The sequence below is a fragment of the Thunnus albacares genome, chromosome 10, assembly GCF_914725855.1.
Source record: "Thunnus albacares chromosome 10, fThuAlb1.1, whole genome shotgun sequence".
NCBI classification, from domain to species: Eukaryota; Metazoa; Chordata; class Actinopteri; order Scombriformes; family Scombridae; genus Thunnus; species Thunnus albacares.
The window spans coordinates 16351976-16357975 of record NC_058115.1 but is presented as its reverse complement, the minus strand read 5'-3'; positions in this window follow the sequence as shown (position 1 = coordinate 16357975).

Here is a 6000-nt window from a genome sequence, read left to right as displayed (position 1 = left end):
AATACATTACACTACATTTACTTTACTGATTACTTTAAACCAGACAAGACACAGTCGCATTGTCACTGCTGTGTATGGCTCTTGAAAACAACCATGGGCATGCCTAGCATCTTCTTTTACGGTTGTAAATGCTGGCAAAAAAAACAAAAAAAACAACATGTTATTTCCTGTCCTGACAGAGGAGCTGCCCTGAGAGTGGAGCCTGCACCGGAAGCGTCCCCACAGAGGAGGGGGGGTCTGCCTGCAGGCAGACCCCTTTTGCAGCAGCAGAAATGGAGTCATCGAGGTAGGGAAACTGAAGTGGTTAGTATTTATAGTTTGAACGTTTCAAACTTCACAGAATTGAAAACGACTTCACTGAACAAAACAAAGATTTTAAAGTTTTTTATTCCTCCCAAAAGCAAAATTAGACATCTGGTCCTTTTTTAAGAAGAACCAAAGTGTCAGTAACAGTTGAGCTTAGTTCATAAGAATTTTCTGTAATCAATCCAAACATTAATCTTTGAAATTAGTGGGAGAAGTATTAACTATTTAATGCCATCTTTCCCCTTTTCCATGAGAGCAGAGTTTTTATTGCATGTGTGTCATAAAGACATGAACATTACTTATAAGCTAAATTAGCCACAGCTTGTCCAACTGATCTGTTTGACTGTCAGGCACAGAGATACACAGAGAGGTGAGCTGTCGACCAAATCCACAAACTGAAAGAGGGGCAGAATCTCAGATGAGGTTTGAAAACTTTACACCAGCGGGTTACAGAGCAGCAAATTACCTACAGGTTCCTATACATTTATTTTATTGTAACATTGATTGTGACGGTCTATGATATGTTATTTTTAAATATTTCTGGTCTCAGATTAATGGTTAAGTAGTCTATCAATGAAATAGAGAAAAAAGTCATGAAACAAGTCTGGTTTCAGGCAAGTCAGCAAATGCATATTCAGTAAAGTGAACATTTTGCAGAGTCAGGCTCTTTATGTGTGTGTGTGTGTGTGCACATGTACCTATGAAAGAGGACAGAGTGATAGAGCAAGTACACATACACAATTATTTTGGCTGTCCAACAAAAAAATGTCCCTACCAAAGTTAAAACCAAACCTACGCCCTTGACTCTCGCACATGAGTACGCAAATGTGCAGACAGTTACACACACACACCAATACACCTGATAACCAGTTATATGCATACTGTACACTCTCCCATGCACATATACACACATTATACACAGACACAAATGACACACACAGATGCATAACCACCACATTTGGACCTGCTCACATTGAAACAGAAATACATGCGTGCACACATACAGTAGATACAAGTGTGTGCACACAAACACACACCTGTGGTTTCAGGCCAGAACACAGAGAACACTTTAGTCTTTGAGCTGTCTGTCCCACTTAAAGTGAGCACTGCTTGTGAAGAGGACCTGACAGACAGAGAAAACACACACACACACACACACACCCTGCGATGAGTACACTGCTGGAGCAGAAGACCTGACTAAGCTGAATTTCCCCCTGCTCCCCTTTCCTATTTTCCATCTGCCTCAGCGTAGGAGAACCTGCGTGGGGAAAAATAATGCCCACCATACACACGCCACTCTTCACTTTAGCTACTCTCACTGTGACACTTTAAACACACACACACACTGCTAATCCCCTCTGTCAATCTCTACAGTTTCACTCCTTCTGCTTTCTATTTTCAGATTTCTTTCCATGCAGCCTCTCAGTATTCTGTCTCCACTCCTCTTCTTCCAATTTCCCAACTCCAGCCTTATCTCTTTTCGGTGCCCTATCTCCTCCATCTCTCCCCCTCCCTCCCTTCATCCCTTTGTCATTTCTGTGGTGCTGTGTGGTTGACCAACAGCCAGGGAGAGACAAGTGCAGGAGTGCCGGCCAAACTTGCCTGCCTCTCCGCCCAAATTACATGGGACAGTCCCAATTACCCTGTGGCCAACCAAAGCATTTCCTGGGTTAGCGCTGGTGACGCGTGCCCCCCCTTTGCTGTGGTTACAGGGGGTGTCATTAGATGCTTGTTTTACTGCAACCCCAAGAACGTGCCCGCCGGCCGCATCCACGCCACAGGAAGTGCGACTGCAACGTTCCAATAACTTTGCCGGGCCTGATGTATGACAAATGGGAGAACGTTAGGGGTAACGTTGGAGCTTGTAGTAAATTCCAGCCGACCCAGAGGGAGATGCAAAGGGAACATTGCAGGGAAAATAAGGAATTCTAGACAAGCTGCTGTGATTTCTTGGAAGCAGATAAATGTGAGCTGTACTGTTTTATGAGATTTAAAACACCGGGATTAAATATGGATAGTTTTTCAGACAGGTTATCTCCAATACTGTGCAAGGTGTAAAGCACAGATGTGAAGAAATTAAATCATCTAGTTTGATTTTGACAGCAATGGTTGTGGTTGGAAATTAGACAAAACTGCAATAAAACACACAGACGGTACAAATACAGAAAACAGAAAAATGTTGTGAAGACAAAATAGACAGGAGAAAGAAATATACAGTATATATTTTTAGTTTTGTACCATGTTTTTCATGCTCATACACTCTATGTGGCCACAGATGCATCTTTGTGTGTGCAGGTCCATGAGTGATGGTGTAAGTGACAGTGATGGAAAATAACATTTACTCAAGTACTGCCCTTAAGTACAATTAAGTACTTTACTTAATTACGTTAATGCATCAATAATAATCCAACATATACAATAATGTTACACTTTGAAAGTAGCCTTCATAGTGAGTGTTTTTACTTTCAAAACTTTAAGTACATTTTGATGATAGTGTTTCTGTGCTTTTACATACAGTACCAGTCAAAAGTCTGGACACACCTTCCCATTCCCTTAAATAAGGAACTGTGTCCAAACTTTTAACTGTGAGTAAAACTTTGAATGCAGGTATTATATTAGTAACAGATACTTCTTCAACCACTGCACGTGACACAACACAGAGTCTACAGTATGTCATACAAAAAAAATAAAATTAAAAATGTGAAAATTAAAAGCAAACAATGGGGAGTGGGAGTATAGTGGGAGGAGAGAAAAAAGAGAGAAAGAGATGGATCTCATGGAGGAAAGTAGGCAAGCGGAGAAGGGAAAGAGTAAGCGACTGACGCACAGAGTGGGATGAGGGTTTTGGGGGGGTGCTGGCGAGAGGCAGAGTGACGTAATGGATGAGAAGAGAGAGGGATTAGCTGAGTGACAGAGATGAAGGGATGCTCTCTGGTGTCACCCGTCCTCACTCTCACACCGTCCATCATTCATCGGCAGCATCATGTGGCTCCGGAGTTTGTGGCAGCTGTGCATGTCAGCTGTGCACAAGTGTACGTGTGTGTAATCAATTTGTTTGCATACATTTCAAAGTCTGTTTATGCACACGTGTGTGTATGTATTAATATTCCTTCTGTCAATCTGTCAGCATTAATGTGCACCATGTGTCTGTGTACAAAGTGTGTGTTTTTTGTATGTATGTGTGTGTGTTGTGTGTGTGTTTGTATGTGTGTAGTGTGCCTCTACATGCAATGTGTCTACTTCTAGTTGCCCATCTGGTGCTGCTATGCTGTGCTGCTCAGCCAGCTCTCTAATAGCTCCAATAAGCCTGTGGTTTGCCGCCTCATACACACATGCACACATACACACACATATACACAGATATGTACACACTGGCGCATGAATACACACACATACTTACACACTTAACACAAACCTTTACACACATGCTCCTCTCGCTGTTATTCTTCTTCCAAGAGAAAGAGGCCGAAAAATGACCATTTATTTACTTTGAGCTCTGGGGCTGCGGCAACACAGCCTGCCAGTAGACAGAAAAAAAAAAAAAAAAAGAAATAGTCAGAGAGCGAGACAGAGAGAGAAGAAACGCAAAAGGTAGTCGAACATCAGAGGAGGACAGAGGGAGGAGCAGTGGATGAACAAGTAAAGAATGAGCCAGAAAGAGCTACAGGTTGAGAGAGAGGGAGAGAGTTCGCTGGTGGATGTGGAGTAGCGAGCTGTGGTTTGGTCCGGTGCAGCGTTTGGTTGTGTTACAGTCTGGCTGTGGCTTATGTGGGTTGGGCTGAAACGAGCAGGGAAACAAACCCAGGCAGAAAAAAGTAGATGAATTCGCTCCGAGCACTTGAAAACACATTACAAGTGCTTAATAAACTTATCTTCCAAGGGATTTTTGTCCATGTTGAGGTTGTGTAAGCATCTGATGAGATGAATTAAGGTTCACCTCAAGTATTTCAAATATTTTGAGCCGTATTTATGTTTGTCCATGTCTGCTGGAGGGAGCACTCTGCCCTGCCAGCCTGCTCCTGGCCCGGCTGTTGAGGCTTCGTTCAGTAGCAGAGTGTCTTTCCAGCTAGTAGGGCCATGCTGGTTCCAGTTCCAACAAACTGAGAACTTATTTACATTCGGGGGAAAAATATGCCTTTTCAAATATGCCTTACAAGTCATTTCTAGCCAAAGAAATATTTCTACACATGTAAACAGGACAAATTGTCAACTTAACTTTGACGTGATTCCCCTGGATGTGGTGGATTACACTCACATTCAAAGGAAGGTTGTTCCAGTTTATCCAACAAAACAGGTCTCTCTTCAACTAGATGTTTATTTGAATACCCCTGGGAAAAGCCAGGTGTTGCCAGTGTACACAGGCCTAATGTGGTTTTGGGGAGTTTACCTCAGAGTGCAGACTACAGGTGCTTGTAGGAGTGTGCTGCAGTGCTCGGAAGATAAGATGCTGAGATGGGAGGAGAGCATGTGTCCCACGAGCCCAGAGCAATACAGTCCAAGTCAGCATGGAGATATAGACAGCCAGATTCACTGACTGACTGACAGATACACACACACACACACACACACACACACACACATACTGCCTGTCTACTCTAAAGGCCAAGGTTGTCACAGTTACCTGCTCTCTCTGTATGTTCCTCCCCTGCTCTCTCTTCTGCTCTTTTTCATCCCTCTCTCTCCCTCCCTCGTCTTCTGTTAATCTGTTCCAGAGCATTGTGATCACATGGAAAAAAAACATAGCAAGTGCACATATTTCCCCCTTAGCCAAGAGTGAAAAAAAACACACACGGGGGTGGGGTGGGGTGGGGTGGGGTGTGGGGGAGGGAGGGAGGGAGGGGGTTGGGGGGGGGGGGGTTGTATGATGGGGAGAAAAAAAAAGCGAAATAAACTGTTTATTCAAAGGCAGCGCTGAGCCCTTTTGTTGTGGTGGGGACCTGTCTTTTATTAGCAGCCTGAAAAGCCTTCAAAGGCTGGAAAGACAGAGGACATGCCAACAGACGAGTGTATACAAGGCAGGGGAGAGAGGGGGGAGGAGGAGGGTGAGGGAGGGAGCGGGGAGACAGGAGAGAAAGGGGGTCGGGAAAGGGGACAGGGCGAAAAAGGTTTTAGAGAAAGGCAAGCGAATAGGGTCTGGGGACATGAATGGGTAAAAAAGGTCTCGGGAGGCGGTGGAGGAGGTGATGGAGGGTTGAGAACTTGAGATTGTGCCACTGGCAGTGAGGACACGGAGCGAAGGCCAACGGAGAAGGAAAAGGGGGGTGCTGGGACAACTCCAGATGGACCATAATATGGGGAAACTGTTCAGGCCTGTTCTCATATGTTTGCAGCTTTTTACACAGGCAGGACTTTCACAGAGCCTTGTAACTGATTTTGTTGGTGTGTGTGCATGTGTGTCTCTTGGGGAGGTTAAGAGGAGAATGATGTTTTATATCAGATCTTGATAGCTTTAAAAAAAAAGTTCTGACAAAGACTATTTGGTGTGTGTTTCTCTGCACCTAAATGTGCACACAGTTATGAGTGTGTGTTTGTGTGCATAAACTTACATGTGTGCAGGAGAAGGATGTATTTGGGGATAGTTTGGAGAGGCAAAGGAGACATTCCCTCATTGCGTAACTTCATCTTTCTTATCTCTGCTACTCAAAGCAAACTGTCAATGCTGCCTTCCCACCTCTCTCTCTCTCCTTCTCTCTC